This window comes from Bos grunniens, chromosome 5 (genome assembly GCF_055505025.1).
Source record: "Bos grunniens cultivar Pamir isolate PY7600 chromosome 5, Bosgru_T2T1.0, whole genome shotgun sequence".
Classification (NCBI taxonomy): Eukaryota; Metazoa; Chordata; class Mammalia; order Artiodactyla; family Bovidae; genus Bos; species Bos grunniens.
Window position 1 is genome coordinate 16,319,421 of NC_141169.1, and position 18,678 is coordinate 16,338,098.

At 42.7% G+C, this 18,678-nt stretch overlaps 1 pseudogene; it reads left to right on the top strand.

Annotated features, from left to right (window-relative positions):
* Positions 1 to 7,433: 7,433 nt before the first annotated feature.
* Positions 7,434 to 17,635, top strand: LOC147371351 (sal-like protein 4 pseudogene; annotated as a pseudogene).
* Positions 17,636 to 18,678: the final 1,043 nt, after the last annotated feature.

Consider the following 18,678-nt stretch of genomic DNA (forward strand, 5'->3'; position numbering starts at 1 on the left):
TGGGTGAACTCTGGGAGTTGGTGATGGACAGGGAGGCCTGGCATGCTGCGATTCATGGGGTCTCAAAGAGTCGGACATGACTGGGTGACTGAACTGAACTGATGGAACCATTCCCTCTGAAAGAAATAAAGAAACTAGCTGAGCAACTCCTACATTGGGCAAATGAGAATATACCACGTTGAAACAGGTAAGAAAAGCTGAGACATGCCTTGGCAATACAACCCAATCTTGGCACCATGGCATATAATTGGGAGGGGATACCCAACTCCTACTGTCACCTTCAGAAGCGAAGGATTTGGACTGCACATCTGGTGCCCCTACTTTTTACACTTCCACTTGAGGAACAGGTCCCCCCCAACACTCAGTCCTGAAAGCCAACATGATTTATGTCCATGAGACCTATAAGACTATGGTAAACAAAGGAGCGGTTCTTAACAGGCATGCTCACACTTGTGCAATGTTGGGTATTGGTTTGATATGATTCAAAATCCACTTGTTTTTTGTTCTAATGAAGTTGTTTACATTGAGAAGGCTGTGTCAGGATATCATCATTAGCATGAACACTCAGTAGCTCAGCTATTGACAGGCACAGCTGGGAGCTTATTGATAAGCACTTTGGGGACTTCCCTAGTGGTCCAGTGGTTAAGAATCCATGTTGCAATGCAGGAGACATGGGTTTGATCCCTGGTCCAGGAACAGCCCACATGCCATGGAGCAACAAAGCCCATACACCACAACTACTGAGCCAGTATTCTAGAGCCAGTGAGCCTCAACTACTGAGTCCGTGTGCTGCAGCTCCTGAAGCCTACCACCTAGAACTCACACTCCACAATTAGAGACGCCACCACAATGAGAAACCTGTGCACCAGAATGAAGAGTAGCCCGCACCCACTGCAACTAGAGAAAGCCTGCGAGCAGCATCAAAGACCCACCACAGCCAAAAAATTAAGTAAATAAAAAAATTTTCTTTTAAATAAAAGAACTTTTGTGAAAGAGTGACTCTGGCTAGAGGATTTTAAGCTTTAAATATTAAGAGGTTTGACCAGCAACTGAAAATGTTTGGCCTGGGGAAGGCAACTTTTCCTTGCTAATCAAAATAGCTTTCCAAAGACCTTGGGGCACTAGCTCCTGGCTGGGCAAGGCGATTCTTTGCTGGCAATGGTCAAAATCATGCAGAGGCCCCAAGAAGAAAATCATCTTTCCCATCAAAGCTGGCATCTTTGTACCCTAGCAACGACCCTAGCAACAAAGGACTTTTGCTTTTGCACCAGCAGTTGGACATCAGCTCACGGTTAGCTAAGCCAACTCTCTCGAGAACAATGCATAGAAAGATACTCCTCCACTAAATTTGGGCTTTATTCCTTTTATCTCCCTTGCCTGAAACAATATTGTAATTAATCTGTTGATGGTTTGGAGTAGATTATTTCTTTATTGGCTTATTAAGAGACATTATCCTGTATACTATTGGCTTGTGAAATTATTATAATTCCTGCAGTGAACCTGTGCTAGATAAGTTCTTGGCAAAGCAGTTTCAGTGTCTGAACATAATTTGCTGCCAGACGAAGCATGTATTAATACTCCCTATCCCCCAGGGCTCAGTAGAGGGAGAGCAGGCAAAACCTCATCTCTGTCTTTTCCTACAAGGGGTCTACCTTCATATCCTACAAACTCTGCCTGAGGATCTGACGTCTAATTTTAGCACACATCTAGGACCTGACTGTGGTTCTCCCCAGAGAACAAAAAAAATGTGGACATTTTCTTCACCTTATCCTTCTGGCTCTATAGTGATAAAATGAATATCTCCCTAGAAGGAGCTTACTCACACATCTGGTGCCCCAGACTTTGTAGCTGCTGCCTGAAGGATGGGTTCCCCAAACTACACCCATGCCTATCTCTATTTTGAAAGTCAGAGATAATCTTCGACAAAATCGATGTGTTCTTTTTCCTATTTACCTTATGCCACCCAACTTGGTGGTACCTAAAGAGTTGGCAGCTCTCATAAACATTTTCACATTTTCAACATGTATAATATTTATCTTTTCACTTTGATAAAACAAGAACGTTTCTAAAGCACAAAACTCTTTGCATATATCTAACCACTCCCTAAATAATTCCAACCAAAGCTTAGCATACCCAAAGGCTAAAAATTCTAAGGAACAGATATAAGAATATAATTCAGAATGGAGACTGAATTAATGGCCTGGTACTTAGTATGTCGGGGGCTTCCCAGGCGGCACAGTGTCAGTGCAGGAGATGTAAGAGATGCCACTGGGTTCAGTCACTGGGTCAGGAAGATCACTTGGAGTAGGAAATGTCAACCCACTCCAGTATTCTTGCCTGGATAATCCCATGTACAAAGGAGCCTCGTAGGTTACAGACCATGGGGTCACAAAGAGTCAGACATGACCGAGGCAACTGAGCATGCATGCATTTTATTGATGGAGACTTATTTCCCACCTGACAATCTGTTTGACTTAATTAGACTTTCTTTGTATCAAGTTCCAGGTTAAAAGGACTTTCGTGGTGGTCCAGTGATTAAGAATCTGCCTTGCAATGCAGGGAACACAGGTTTGATCCCTGGTTGGGGAACTAAGATCTCACACACTGGGAACTAGTGAGCTCACGTGCTCTGGAGCTTGCAAGCCACAACTAGAGAGTCTGTGCATCACAAGGAAAGGTCCCACATGCTGCGACGAAGACTGAATGCAGCCAGAAAAAGTTACAGGTTAAATTAAAAACTTACTATTGCCTCAAGTAAGGAGACATGATAAACTAAAGTTGTCTTAAAATTCCCTAGTCTTTCTTATAGGGTTACAAAAATATATATACTAGAAACTCTAAAATCACTAAATAAAATTTTATTATGCTACCCTCCATTACCATTCAAACATGTAAGTAAGTTGAGGAGGGAATGGAGGAACCCATTTTATTTTATCTTCCCTGGTTTTTTACTCTGCCCAACTCCACTTCACACTGAGATGGGAAATCTGATGAGGTGCCACATCTGTGGCAGAATGTCTTTCTGGTAACTGATTCAGTTTTCATCTGAATGATTATTGATGGCATAGAAGTACTCTTGAAGTCAAAAGAACTTGATGTAATGAATCCTTCATTTCACAGGATCAGAATATTGCAAGGTTTTAAAGTTATGCCACTGATACAATTTGAAACTATATTGAAAATGAGTCTGAATTTTCCTTCTGCTTTGAATTCACTTAAGTGTAAAAATACATCTAAATAAGCCATCCCGCATCCAACACGGCGTACACTTAGTATGTGACCAAGCTCTCCGGCTTCATCTTCCCTCACAGTCACGCTCTGTGTGTTTACTTCAAACCACTTGTGATTTGTGATTTTTCTCTTGTGCCTTTTGCTCCACACTTTCTCTTGTTATTTATTCTACTTAACATTTACTTCTTGGCTTGTCCAACTGATCGTGTCCCATTCTTTTTGAGATTAAGATGAAATCCCACTTCTTGGAAACATTTTTAACCTATCAACTCACCACCCAAAGTTGAGTTAGGTTTCCTCTGTATTTGTCCCAATAATAAGGGATTATTGCTATAATCCCTGTGTATGTTCCTGTAGGCACATTTCCTGCATGTACAATAACAAGTTGCATGCTCTTCTGAAAATAGGTCAAATTTCCTTAAGTTAGATATTATGCGTTGTTCATCTCTATATCCTGATGCAGATCCTGGTACATTTAAGAAGATCTTTGTTGATGAATAAACCACTGTTTAGCTGAGATAGGCAGTGCTTGTAATCTCTTACTCTCACCTCACTCCTTTGAGGATAACCCTCTAGAAAGATGCCCCCAAGAAAGAACCAAATCTATCCCCTTGTAGATTCAACTATAACATTCTCTATGGATACAGAGATTCTACTTGTATCAGTCATAATGTTCTTATTTCACAAGGATCATGGAGCTCTCCCCAAATTTGGAGTGTCATTAGCCTCTTAATGAGCTAGTGGCTTCAGGGATTGACTTACCCAGCTCAGTGTGTGATAGTTCAGTTCAGTTCAGTTCAGTCACTCAGTAAGTGGCATACAAAATGAAGTCCTCGAGAGAGAGCAATCCTACCTGTCTGATATTCATCCTGGAAGCATCTCTGACCCATCAGGAAGTATTGAAAGTTTGCTATCCTCTTATAGAACCCAGCTACCCTGGACAACAAATTGGCTCCTTCCACCAGGGATTGCTACCCTGATCAAGACCAACACAAACCAGTTTTTCCTCTAATTAAGAATAGCAGCCTAAATATAGTTAGGCTTTCTGTGATAGGAAATTTCAGTGCTTTGAAGATTTTTGCAAAGCTTCATTAGATTGCATCTGATTTTACCTTGTTCCAATTTAAATTACTTCAGACATTTATAGGGCATTCAGTATATGGACTTTCACTTTAGGAGAAGAACTCAGATGAATACTGAAATACTAGCAGCTGGAAATATGTGTAAATGAATTTAAGCAAGAGTTTTTGAGTATTTTCAGCAAGGCCCTGGGGAAGAAGAAAGTGAGGGAATTTAAGCCATTTCTTGTGATATTGGTAACTTTTAAAGGAGGTGTGAAATAACAGTGTGTGACTGCATTTACCATGACACAACCTCATGAAGACAACACATCTGGCATTTACAAGAGAACACTTTATGTTTCTTGATTTAAATTCAGTAAGTGTTAAGATACCCTCTGGGTCGTGCTTGTAAATCTTAATTTCTATTCATTTAAGAATTTCCCACTTCCTTAGTAGATAGAAGCCTGCTGTTTAACTGTCTTGAAGGAAGCAATCTGACTCACTGTTGCTAACCAATTTTTAATCAAGAGAAAGCTGCCTACCGACAGAGCAGTTCAGAGATGTTAGATATTTATTTCTTCCTGAAATGTCTTCCTGGTATCTAAAATGTGCCAAAATGAAACAGACATAGGACTGCCAAAATATTTTCATGAAATACCTAGGAAACAGTCACAAAGATGCTAGAGTGAGTTCCAAGTCCATATCAACTTTCTGAGACCATCTTTCTTTCAGATTTAAAGTTTTAGATTTTTTTCAAAAATTTCCCCAAGACTTCTGATTCTTATTTTATCAGAGTTCAGTTGATAATTTGGTTACTCTTTTAATTAACAAGTATTTCCTCAATATGTACTCCCTGAGGTACTGTGCAAAGCATCGGGACACCAAGTTAAAGTCATGCTTCCTATTGTGTAAAAATACGTGCATGTGTGCGTGTTCAGCCGTGTCTGACTCTTTGCTACCGCATGGACTGTAGCCCACCAGCCTCCTCTGTCCACAGAATATTCCAGGCAAGAATACTGGAGTGGGTTGTCATTTCCTCCTCCAGGGAATCTCCCCTCCAGATCCAGGGATCAAATCCACAGCTCCTGTATTGGCAGGCAGATTCTTTACCAGCTCTCCACCTAGGTACAAATAATATATTCCCAAATCACATGCTATGTTGATGTGACTGAGTTGGCCGTTGGGATACAAGAGGAAGAGTTAACATGACAACTTCCTAGAATCTCCTTGAACATACAACAGACACACAGTCTTTGTACCTTGTGTTTGATCTCTTCTCCATCCTGTCTCCTGGAATGTAAATACCATCTTGGACTTTAATATCTAGGGCAACACACAAAATGTGGCATGGTGACCTAGAAGGAGTTCAAGTCCCTGAGAAGCAGAGCCAACTGACCAGCGTTGAATTGTGTACTTTCAAATTTGCAGGTGAGAAATGCTATGGACACTCGGGGCACACGCATGGTTTCATCTTTTTCAGATATATATCCAGGGATAGTATTGCTGGGTCATATGGTAGATCTATTTCTAGTTTCTTGAGGAACCTCCATACTGTTTTCCATAGTGGTTGCACCAATTTATATCCCCATCAACAATGTAGAGGCGCTCCCTTTTCTCCACATCCTCATCAACATTTGTTCTGTGTAAACTTTTTGATAATTGCCATTCTGACAGGTATGAGGCTATCGATACCTCATTGTGGCTTTGATTCCCATTTCTTTTATGGTTAGTGACGTTGAATATCTTTTCATGTGCCTGTTGGCCATCTGTATATTTTCTTTGGAAGAATGTCTGTTCAGGTCTTCTGTCCATTTCTTGGTTAGGTGGGGTTTTTTGATACTGTTTTGATACTGTATGTGCTGTTTATAGGAGAAGGCAATGGCACCCCACTCCAGTACTCTTGCCTGGAAAATCCCATGGATGGAGGAGCCTAGTAGGTTGCAGTCCATGGGGTCACCAAGAGTTGGACACAACTGAGTGACTTCACTTTCACTTTTTACTTTCATGCACTGGAGAAGGAAATGGCAACCCACTCCAGTGTTCTTGCCTGGAGAATCCCAGAGACAGGGGAGCCTGGTGGGCTGCCTTCTATGGGGTTGCACAGAGTTGGACACAACTGTAGTGACTTAGCAACTTAGCAGTGCTGTTTATATAGTTTGGATATTAATCCCTTATTGGTAAAGTGATGCAAATATTGTCTCCCATTCAGAAGATTGTCTTTTATCAATGATTCTAATTAAGAACTTTAACAAACTAAAAAAGAAAACTTTTACAAACTGGAGAATATATAGGTAGTGAAGATAAGAATAATAAGATTGCTTTTAAAATGAGTCATAAGGAATTGGGGGAGAAGGCAATGGCACCCCACTCCAGTACTCTCGCCTGGAAAAATCCCATGGACAGAGGAGCCTGGTGGGCTGCAGTCCATGGGGTTGCTGAGGGTCGGACACGACTGAGTGACTTCACTTTCACTTTTCACTTTCATGCATTGGAGAAGGAAATGGCAACCCACTCCAGTGTTCTTGCCTGGAGGATCCCAGGGACAGGGAAGCCTGGTGGGCTGCCAATCTATGGGGTCGCACAGAGTCAGACACGACTGAAGAGACTTAGCAGCAGCAGCAGCATAAGGGATTGGGGCTCATATCTTTGAAAAAAGAAATTTTAAGAGGAGCATAAGTGACTTCAAATAGGTGAGAGAATTTTATGCATACGAAGGCTGGATTATCTTGATTCGCTACTGAGTGGAATGAATGACTCCTAGGATTCCAGCCTGAGGAATCAAGATGCACTAAAAGACAGTGATGTTGTCTCATTTGTTTTCTGTTCAGTGGTTACTGTTGAGTTTGGGGAGTGCGTAGGTAGATGTACTAGTTTCCCAGGGCTGCTAGAACAAAGTATCATGAATTAATGGCTTAAAGAGCAGACATTTATTGTCTCACAGTCTGGAGGCTTGAAGTCTTAGCTCAAGGTATCTGTAGGATAGGCACCTTCTGCAGGCTGTGAGGAAGAATCTGCCTCTTCTGTAGATTCTAGTTGTTTGCTACCAATTGCTGGCCCTCCTTGGCTCATGGAAACATCAGCTCAAGCTCTGCTTTCACCTTCACTGGCATTCTGTGTGTGTGTGTGTGTGTGTGTGGCCAAATGTCCCCTTTTTATAAGGACACCATCATTCTGGATGAGCAGCTCACCTTACTTCAGTATGACCTCATCGAAACTTATTACAATTAAATGAAGTGTTAGTTGCTCAGTCATGTCCAACTCTTTGTGACCCATGGGCTGTAGCCCCCCAGGTTCCTCTCTTCATGGAATTCTCCAGGGAGGGATACTGGAATGGGTTATCATTCTCTTCTCCAGGGGATCTTCCCAACCCAGGGATTGAACCGACGTCTCTTGCATTGCAGGAAGACTGTTTACCCAATAAACTGGGAAAGTTTATTGGCAATTGCCTTATCTCCAAAAAAGTTCACATTCTGAGGTACTGTTGTTAAGACTTCCACATAGGATTTTTGAAGGGACACAATTCAATCAACAACAATAGGGAAGTCACAGTTCAGGAGTTGACCTTGGCTCGTATTGGGTTTCATATATGTCTGAGACATCCTTCGATATTCCCAAATGTAAATTGTCTGGTAAGTGGCTGAATAAAGGAGATAGAATTTTAAGGAAAGGTCAAGCTGGAGGTACAGATTGTGAAATTAAAAATCATAATTATATAGATAGTATTTGATGGCCTATGCATTACTGATATTAATTAGTGAACAATAATAGAGAAGAGAACTTAGGACTGTATATTGAACTTTGTTGAAGAAAAATGAGAAGACTCACATTCATTCATAATATTATTTAACTATTTGTAAGGGTATAGGGAAGTACTATATGGAAGACAGTCATGAAACTCATTAAAGGAAATGCTATAACATCCTCACCTCTCAGAATAAAATATGAAAGTGACAGAGGCTGACCTTCACCCTGTTATGTCACTCTCTTTCTCTCATTGTCTCTCATTCCAGTAACAATCAATTTAAAAATCCATTTCCTACCTAACACAGTGTGCATATTTCTATGTCGGACTGCCTGGAGTTATAGAGGGCAAGATTTGGAATAAGGGTATTTTGGATGGGAACTTTTTAAAAAAATGTTTAGATTGAAGAACTGCTAGAGTTATTCCAAACTAATCTTGTTTTCCACCAGCCACCGATGACCTTTTCATTTTTAGCTGTTTTTCAATCCTAGTTTGGGAAATCATGTAATAAGTTAACGTGCTGAGACCAGAGTCAGAATCTCTCTATATTTATGGACAAAGAACCAACATATATTTTGGACATTTCTGTGAACTACAAAGGAGCATGATAACTTCAAAAAATCTATGATTTGATGCAAAGGGACTACTGTGAATCTTATTTTGCCCTCTTCTCAGGAACCTAAACAGTCTTTGAAATAAGTACACAGTTCTATTTGAATCCTTCAACAAAATGCAAAGATGAAAAGTACCCAGTACATCGCTGCCTTGCTCTTTGAAAGGAATCTCTCATCTCTTTGTGGTGGGCTATACTTCGACCTGGGTCATTCCTGTGCTTTTGGCAATAGATGATTTCTGAGAATCATTCTCACTGTAGCTCTTATTGAAGCAATCAGCATGCTGCATCAATTCCGAGGAATTATGTGTAATGATGCAAAACCTTCCATTGCCGCCATTATTTGTGACTAAAAGCTAGAGAAAATAGCTCCTAGAAGCATTCTGCCTCTGCAGCAAGGTTACACTTATTAACTAAGGGGTAGAATAATAAGTTCAGCCAAATGCTCTGGCCTAGGAGTCAGAAAGATTGCCATAAATACGTAAAGGAAAATAGCCTCTGGGATTTCATAAGGGAGTAGAGAAATCAATGCCAATTTGGGAGTGATGGAATAAAGCCTCTCTCCTTTCTACAGTTCAGTGACAGGAAGTGATGAAATGGCTCAATCTTGCAATATAAGAGGAAAAGTTAATGAAATCCAAAGTTTTGTATATCTTGAAGATTTTTTCTCAAATAATAAAAAGTGAACCAATTTTTACCTCCAGGTCAGGATGGCCTGAAAAGTATCAAGTTAATTGGCACTGATTACACTTACATGATGTATCAATGAAAACTGAGACACTGTCAATGTATTTTCACCCCAAATATTCAGTTAATGTATATATATTGGATTGCATAGCCAAGTGTTTTTAAAATATTTACATGTAACACTAGTTCCCCGGGATATGAATGTTTGTTTTTAATAAAAGGTTTTCAGATTGCACATAAACAATTGTGCATGTCCTGCGACTGCTCATTACACTTTAGGTTTAATGGAATGCCACAGTTTTGATGCCTGGTCATATTTATAAGCAGTTTCCTATGGATGGGGCTATAGGGAGCAATTTTATCCTAAACTTGGATGTGAAATCAAGGAGCTTCAGCTTTCAAAAAGTAACTTTTGCACCAATGTAAGGTGATTATGCTGAGGTTTCATAGTGACATGTAAGAGGCTTGAAGAACACTAGAAAGATCCCTACCGGGGCAAGCAGAATAGCACCATGAGCTATTCCATTGTGTCTTCCAGGTGGAATTGGAGACTTGGGAATTCAGGTCCATGAAACATTTCCACAATCTGCTAAGGCTTGTATGTTTTGCTGAGTCTGCCATGACTTCTTCAGGATTTATTTTTCAGATTGTTCATTTTTGGCAAGACTCTGGCCTGCTACTCACAAGAAAGTATGACACAAAATTTGGAAAACGCTCCTCTAAGCAATGTTGTTTAAACAACTCATTTTACTTCTGGATTCTGAGGGCATCTCTGGTAGCTCAGATGGTAAAAATTCTGTCTGCAATGCAGGGGGCCCACGTTCAATCCTGGGTCAGGAAGATCTCATGGAGAAGGGAATGGCTATCCTCTTTAGCATACTTGCCTGGAGAAATCCATGGACAGAGGAACCTGGTGGGCTACAGTCTATGGGGTCACAAAGAGTTGGACACGACTGAGCAATTAACACACTCAGCCCTTAAATGTCACCATGAGGAAATGTAAGGTATATGATTTCCTAAACTTATTGAACCAGAGAACTCCCTTTCATATAATATTTCTTGACATTGTCCATGTACGCATTTCAAAAAATATCAACTGCACCAACACTAACTTATTTCATGTACTTCTATTATATGCCTGACAAGGTTGTAAGTGCTAGAAATCCAAGGAGAATAGCTATCCAAGGTCACTGCTCTTAGAAGTCTCATTTCTAGACCCAGGTATAGAGACAATAATAAATAAGGGAAAAAAATGAACTAACAAAATAATTTAACTCAGTAAGCAGGACTAAAGAATAAAACAAAATTATATGGAAAATTACATGTGTCACTTTAGGATGGGCAATCAGATCCACAGAAAGACATGAAATGGCTACTTCCTGGGTTAAATTTTCAACTTTAGATTCCCCATAGACTTGAATTAATTATTTAAATCTTTGAAAAATCTTTGGTAGAGTTTTTGACCAATTTCTATTTTCCTTGATAAGTGGAATAATACAAGAGCAAAATGAGAATAAATGTATTTAAAAAAACAAACCCAAATTTCTTCTCTGACAGACAGTTCAGTTCAGTTCAGTCACTCAGTCATGTCCGACTCTTTGTGACTCCATGAATCTCAGCACTCCAGGCCTTCCTGTCCATCACCAGCTCCCGGAGTTCACTCAGATTCATGTCCATCGAGTCAGTGATGCCATCCAGCCATCTCATCCTCTGTCGTCCCCTTCTCCTCCTGCCCCCAATCCCTCCCAGCATCACAGTCTTTTCCAATAAGTCAACTCTTCGCATGAGGTGGCCAAAGTACTGGAGTTTCAGCGTTAGCATCAGTCCTTCCAAAGAAATCCCAGGGCTGATCTCTTTCAAAATGGACTGATTGGATCTCCCTGCAGTCCAAGGGACTCTCAAGAGTCTTCTCCAACACCACAGTTCAAAAGCATCAATTCTTCAGCACTCAGCCTTCTTCACTGTCCAGCTCACACATCCATACATGACCACAGGAAAAACCATAGCCTTGACTAGACACACCTTTGTTGGCAAAGTGATGTCTCTGCTTTTGAATATGCTATCTAGGTTGGTCATAACTTTCCTTCCAAGGAGTAAGCGTCTTTTAATTTCATGGCTGCAGTGACCATCTGCAGTGATTTTGGAGCCCCCCAAAATAAAGTCTGACACTGTTTCCACTGTTTCCCCATCTATTTCGCATGAAGTGATGGGATCGGATGCCATGATCTTCGTTTTCAGAATGTTGAGCTTTAAGCCAACTTTTTCACTCTCCACTTTCATTTTCATCAAGAGACTTTTTAGTTCCTCTTCACTTTCTGCCATAAGGGTGGTGTCATCTGCATATCTGAGGTGATTGATATTTCTCCCGGCAATCTTGATTCCAGGTTGTGTTTCTTCCAGTCCAGCGTTTCTCATGATGCACTCTGTATATAAGTTAAATAAGCAGGGTGAGAATATAGAGCCTTGACGTACTCCTTTTGCTATTTGGAACCAGTCTGTTGTTCCATGTCCAGTTCTAACTGTTGCTTCCTGACCTGCATACAAATTTCTCAAGAGGCAGGTCAGGTGGTCTGGTATTCCCATCTCCTTCAGAATTCTCTACCGTTTATTGTGATCCACACAGTCAAAGGCTTTGGCATAGTCAATAAAGCAGAAATAGATGCTGTTCTGGAACTCTCTTGCTTTTTCCATGATCCAGCGGATGTTGGCAATTTGATCTCTGGTTCGTCTGCCTTTTCTAAAACCAGCTTGAACATCAGGAAGTTCATGATTCACGTATTGCTGAAACCTGGCTGGGAGAATTTGAGCATTACTTTACTAGCATGTGAGATGAGTTCAATTGTGTGGTAGTTTGAGCATTCTTTGGCATTGCCTTTCTTTGGGATTGGAATGAAAACTGACCTTTTCCAGTCCTGTGGCCACTGCTGAGTTTTCCAAATTTGCTGGCATATTTAGTGCAGCACTTTCACAGCATCAGTTTTCAGGATTTGGAATAGCTCAACTGGAATTCTATCACCTCCACTAGCTTTGTTCATAGTGATGCTTTCTAAGGCCCACTTGACTTCACATTCCAGGATGTCTGGCTCTAGGTCAGTGATCACACCATCGTGATTATCTGGGTCGTGAAAATCTTTTTTGTACAGTTCTTCTGTGTATTCTTGCCATCTCTTCTGAATATTTTCTGCTTCTGTTAGGTCCATACCATTTCTGTCCTTTATCGAGCCCATCTTTGCATGAAATGTTCCCTTGGTATCTCTAATTTTCTTGAAGAGATCTCTAGTCTTTCCCATTCTGTTGTTTTCCTCTATTTCTTTGCATTGATTGCTGAGGAAGGCTTTCTTATCTCTTCTTGCTATTCTTTGGAACTCTGCATTCAGATGTTTATATCTTTCCTTTTCTCCTTTGCTTTTCACTTCTCTTCTTTTCACAGCTATTTGTAAGGCCTCCTCAGACAGCCATTTTGCTTTTTTGCATTTCTTTTCAATGCGGATGGTCTTGATCCGTGTCCTGTACAATGTCATGAACCTCATTCCATAGTTCATCAGGCACTCTATCTATCAAATCTAGGCCCTTAAATCTATTTCTCACTTCCATTGTATAATCATAAGGGATTTGATTTAGGTCATACCTGAATGGTCTAGTGGTTTTCCCTACTTTCTTCAATTTAAGTCTGAATTTGGGAATAAGGAGTTCATGGTCTGAGCCACAGTCAGCTCCTGGTCTTGTTTTTGTGGACTGTATAAAGCTTCTCCATCTTTGGCTGCAAAGAATATAATCAATCTGATTTCGGTGTTGACCATCTGGTGATGTCCATGTGTAGAGTCTTGTCTTGTGTTGTTGGAAGAGGGTGTTTGCTATGAGCAGTGCATTTTCTTGGCAAAACTCTATTAGTCTTTGCCCTGCTTCATTCCGTATTCCAAGGCCAAATTTTCGTGTTACTCCAGGTGTTTCTTGACTTCCTACTTTTGCATTCCAGTCCCCTATAATGAAAAGGACATCTTTTTTGTGTGTTATTTCTAAAAGATCTTGTAGGTCTTCATAGAACCTACAACTTCAGCTTCAGCTTCTTCAGCATTACCAGTTGGGGAATAGACTTGGATTACTGTGATATTGAATGGTTTGCCTTGGAAACGAACAGAGATCAGTCTGTCGTTTTTGAGATTGCATCCAAGTACTGCATTTCGAACTCTTTTGTTGACCATGATGGCTACTCCATTTCTTCTGAGGGATTCCGGCCCGCAGTAGTAGATATAATGGTCATCTGAGTTAAATTCACCCATTCCAGTCCATTTGAGTTCGCTGATTCCTAGAATGTTGACATTCACTCTTGCCATCTCTTGTTTGACCACTTCCAATTTGCCTTGATTCATGGACCTGACGTTCCAGCTTCCTATGCAATATTGCTCTTTACAGCATCAGACCTGGCTTCTATCACCAGTCACATCCACAACTGAGTATTGTTTTTGCTTTGGCTCCATCCCTTCATTCTTTCTGGAGTTATTTCTCCACTGATCTCCAGTAGCATATTGGGCACCTACTGACCTGGGGAGTTCCTCTTTCAGTATCCTATCATTTTGCCTTTTCATACTGTTTATGGGGTTCTCAAGGCAAGAATACTGAAGTGGTTTGCCATTCCCTTCTCCAGTGGACCACATTCTGTCAGATCTCTCCACCATGACCTGCCTGTCTTGGGTTGCCCCACGGGCATGGCTTAGTTTCATTGAGTTAGACAAGACTGTAGTCCTAGTGTGATTAGATTGACTACTTTTCTGTGAGTATGGTTTCAGTGTGTCTGCCCTCTGATGCCCTCTTGCAACACCTACCATCTTACTTGGGTTTCTCTTACCTTGGATGTGGGGTATCTCTTCACGGCTGCTACAGCAAAGCGCAGCTGCTACTCCTTACCTTGGATGAGGGGTATCTCCTCACCACCACCCTTCCTGACTTTCAATGTGGGATAACTCCTCTAGGCCCTCCTGCGCCTGTGCAGCCACCACTCCTCGGACGTGGGGTTGGTCCTCCCGGCCATTGTCCCTGGCCTCAGGCATAGGGTAGCTCCTCTTGGCCACCGCCCCTGGCCTCTGACAGACAGCTGCTGCTAAGTCGCTTCAGTCGTGTCTGACTCTGTGCGACCCCATAGACAGACGGCAGCCTGCCAGGCTCTCCCATCCCTGGGATTCTCCAGGCAAGAACACTGGAGTAGGTTGCCATTTCCTTCTCCAATGCATGAAAATGAAAAGTGAAAATGAAGTAGCTCAGTTGTGTCCGACTCCTAGCGACCTCATGGACTGCAGCCTACTAGGCTCCTCTGCCCATGGGATTTGCCAGGCAAGAGTACTGGAGTGGGTTGCCATTGCCTTCTCCGCTGACAGACAGCACCAGCAGGTAAAAACTATAGGGATTTCTCTGTAAATCATACATTCACAAGACATTATTAACTTAACAAGTGAGAAAGCTTCTGATGTATTTTCTGTAACAATAGCCACTTCACAGTGTAAACAGGGACTACTAATGTGTTCACTTAAAATTCCAGAAGGAAAGGCACAACTTGGCAAAACAAAAAATTTCTTTGGATTCTAAAGTTAAGTGCCATTATTGAAAGGCAGATTTGAGAACAGTCATGATCCACTCATAAACATAGAGGGCCAGAGACTTCTCCACCCAGAAACGTGAGTCTTTCTCCTTCCTTGTTAAATCCTCAAAAGTAATGCTTTATTGTCTACTTAATATCATCTATATAGAAAGGGAATTAAGAAAAAAAGGAATCACAACAATATCTTGTACTTTCAGCTGCTCCCACCAATACATCAACTCTTAGGTTTCCCACAGGGCCTAGGAGTACTTCAGTTCAGTTCAGTTCAGTTGCTCAGTCGTGTCCGACTCTTTGCGACCCCATGAATCGCAGCACGCCAGGCCTCTCTATGCATCACCAACTCCCAGAGTTCACTCAAACTCATGTCCATTGAGTTGGTGATGCCATCCAGCCATCTCATCCTCTGTCATCCCCTTCTCCTCCAACCCCCAATCCCTCCCAGCATCAGGGCCTTTTCCAATGAGTCAACTCTTCACATGAGGTGGCCAAAGTATTGGAGTTTCAGCTTCAGCATCAGTCCTTCCAATGAATACCCAGGACTGGTCTCCTTTAGGATGAACTGGTTGGATCTCCTTGCAGTCTAAGGGACTCAAAAGAGTCTTCTCCAGCACCACTGCTGCTGCTGCTAAGTCACGTCATTCATGTCCGACTCTGTGCGACCCCATAGATGGCAGCCCAACAGGCTCCTCTGTCCCTGGGATTCTCCAGGCAAGAACACTGGAGTGGGTTGCCATTTCCTTCTCCAATCATGAAAGTGAAAAGTGAAAGTGAAGTCGCTCAGTCATGTCCAACTCTTAGTGACCCCACGACTGCAGCCCACCAGGCTCCTCCATCCATGGGATTTTCCAGGCGAGAGTACTGGAGTGGGGTGCCATTGCCTTCTCCACTCCAGCACCACAGCAATCATCAAATAGGAAAACAGAGACTAATCACTTCAAAAATGACACATGAATGAGGTAGATAAATTAAAGTTTTCACATCTAGTACTTGCCTGTTCTAACTTGGTAGCATTCATGCAATACCAGAAAGGAAAACAAACAAACAAACAAACATTCATTATCATTTGGCATTAGTCACAATCAAGGGGATTTTAGTACAAATCAGTGCATGTACTTACTAGTATATATAATAAGAAAAGACACTCTTCCTTGAGTTTCTTTCTTCAAGAATGGACCCCAGCTCTTCAACAGGATAGGCACTGGTGAGCTAAGCTACGTCACCTGAGATTCCCTGCTCTGGTGTTCACCTCTCCTGGTTTTAGGAAGAAGAAGGCATCTGGAAAGCATCTGGAGGATCTTGGTGCTCTTGGGGCACCACCTGAACTGTGTTTAAATAAGCAGCAACACTCACACACTGACTCTCTAATGACTAAAATTAGTCTACTTGAAAGCATCCTATTTAAGGTTTCAAGGTTGAAAAGAATTTTGGAATTCTACAACCTTGGCTTTAAAAAATAGTACTTTCAAAAAACAAAAGAAAACTGGGTTTGGGGTTGGAAGAATACAAAACAGGTCCCTAAATAGACCACAGGCCTTGTCCACTTACCTGCATACGTGTCACTGCAGAAATAAGTATAGAGTACCCCCAACTCAGCCCACTCCTCAGAATCTCTCTTCTGGGACTAACCCCAAGGATCTCATGGATGGCACACTGCCTAACCACCTGCACTCCAGGCCTTCTCCAAAAAGTGAGGATGGATTCATCCTATCGGATGGAACCAAACCGTAATTCCCCAAGGGTTGGTGGCTTCCAAGGGAGTGGGACACTGAGCTAGGGTCAGAGACCCTGAAACTGCAGCAGAGGTGGAGAACATCCACAAGACCGCCCTCAACCCCAACAAATGTCTCACTTGCCACCCTGTCCTAAGCTGCCAAAGCTCCCTCAAGAGGCGTCACTGTACTCATACCGGGGAGAGGCCGTTCCAGTGTAAAATCTGTGATTGGGCCTTCTCCACCGAAGGCAGCCTGAAGACGCAGCTCGGGGTCCACCCAACCAACATGCGGGTAAAGACGCAGCATTAATGCCGGATCTGCTGGAAGAAGTTTACCAGCATTTGAATGCACACGGGCGGTCAGATTCTCAGATGCCTCTGGCGGAGAATCCCTGTAACTTTATGGGTCCTGAGCCACGGATGATCAGGGGAAATGGTGCCCTCTGTCATAGGGATGTTGTTGAAGTCATCGATGTAGATCAAGTCTGCGCCCAGGAGGTCCCTGGGAGCTCCTCGAAGGTCTCCGAGCGGCTTCCCGGCATCCGCTTGTCATCACCTTCTTCTAGGGTTGGCCACGGTGGCGTCCCTGGATGCCCCAGTGAAGGCGGGTCTCGCTACTCTTGTCCTGACTCTGCAGAGCAGCAGAGAAATGGGTTCCGTGGAGAGCAATGGCTTAACCAATGACTCTTCCTCTGCAGTAATGGGGGACAAGGAGGATCCGGTATCTGAGGCGGAAGTCCAAACATCCTCGCCAACAGCCAAGGGGAGAGTGTCAAGTCCAAGTCTGCTGATGCTGGCGGCAATGCGGACAGCTCCCAGAACAGCTGCACTGAGATGATGGAAGGCTGGAGCAGTGTCCCTTCGACATGTATCCGAGCCCAGCCAACCTATGTCAAAGTTGAAGTTCCTGGTGTTGCTCATTGATCCTGAGACTATGTTTCCACGGATGACAACTTACTTAGGGGCCCAGCCAAGCAACAGGGCTCAGCACCCATAAAGTCACAGGGACTCTCTGGCAGAGGCATCTGGGAATCTGACCGCCACAAATATCATCCACTCTCCACTTGTTGGACATTTGGATTCTTTTTGTTGTTGTTGTTGTTTTGCACTCTAATCCTAGGTTTATTCAGTACAATTCTCTTACTCTACACAACAAAGTATGAACACAACATTATCTAAAATGCCACAAAGTTACAAAACTCAAAACAGAAAATTTGTAGTACTGACTGTACATTAAAAGCCAAAAAAAGCAATCTACACGTTGCCAAGGTAACCCACAGGACCACTATTAATATCAACACAAGGGATTCTGTGATGATCCTACAGAGCTGTCAACTTACCAGTTTCAGTGTGGAAGGGAGACATGGGTGTGTGTTTACGCCTGCACAGGAGTACATGTGAAAGGAACCATTTGGGCAGGCTGGGACTGTATCACACCACCTGGAATCCTTTGCTTATCCCCACTGGCTTTGCCACTAACTTGGCTTTCAGAAACTAGAAATATAGAAGCTTTCTAGCAGAAAACTGGAGGGCACCTTTGTAAGCAGGACTCCCAAACCAGCAACTCCTGCAGCGGGAACTCTGCCAGCTTGAAAAGTGACAGAAGTGAGTTGGATGGGATACAAGTCACAGGGGCAGATCTTGGATGGCCCTGCTCGTGGAGGGGAGGAGTTGGAGCTGGAGAGGCTCCTGTGCTGGTGACTGGGGGGAGGGGAGTGGGATCTCCAGCCCCCAGGGGGCCTGTGCTACATGGGAAGCCATGGCAGCTCTCTCCCAGCAGGGCTGAATCTCCTGGGGGAATGGGGAGGCAGGTAGGGTGGGTGGCTGAGGCCAAGGGGTCAGTACCTTGGTGGCAGTGATCTGGCCATCGACTTGTCCTCCATCCATGCGCTTCAGTACCTTCTTGGCCTCATCTAGACTCTCAAATTCCATATATGCAGAGGCTTTATAGACAGATGTGGGTTCATCCTTTCTACAGGCATGTCAATCATTTGAATCTTCCCATAGGTGGAGCTACCGGGGCTTCCCTGGTGGCTCAGT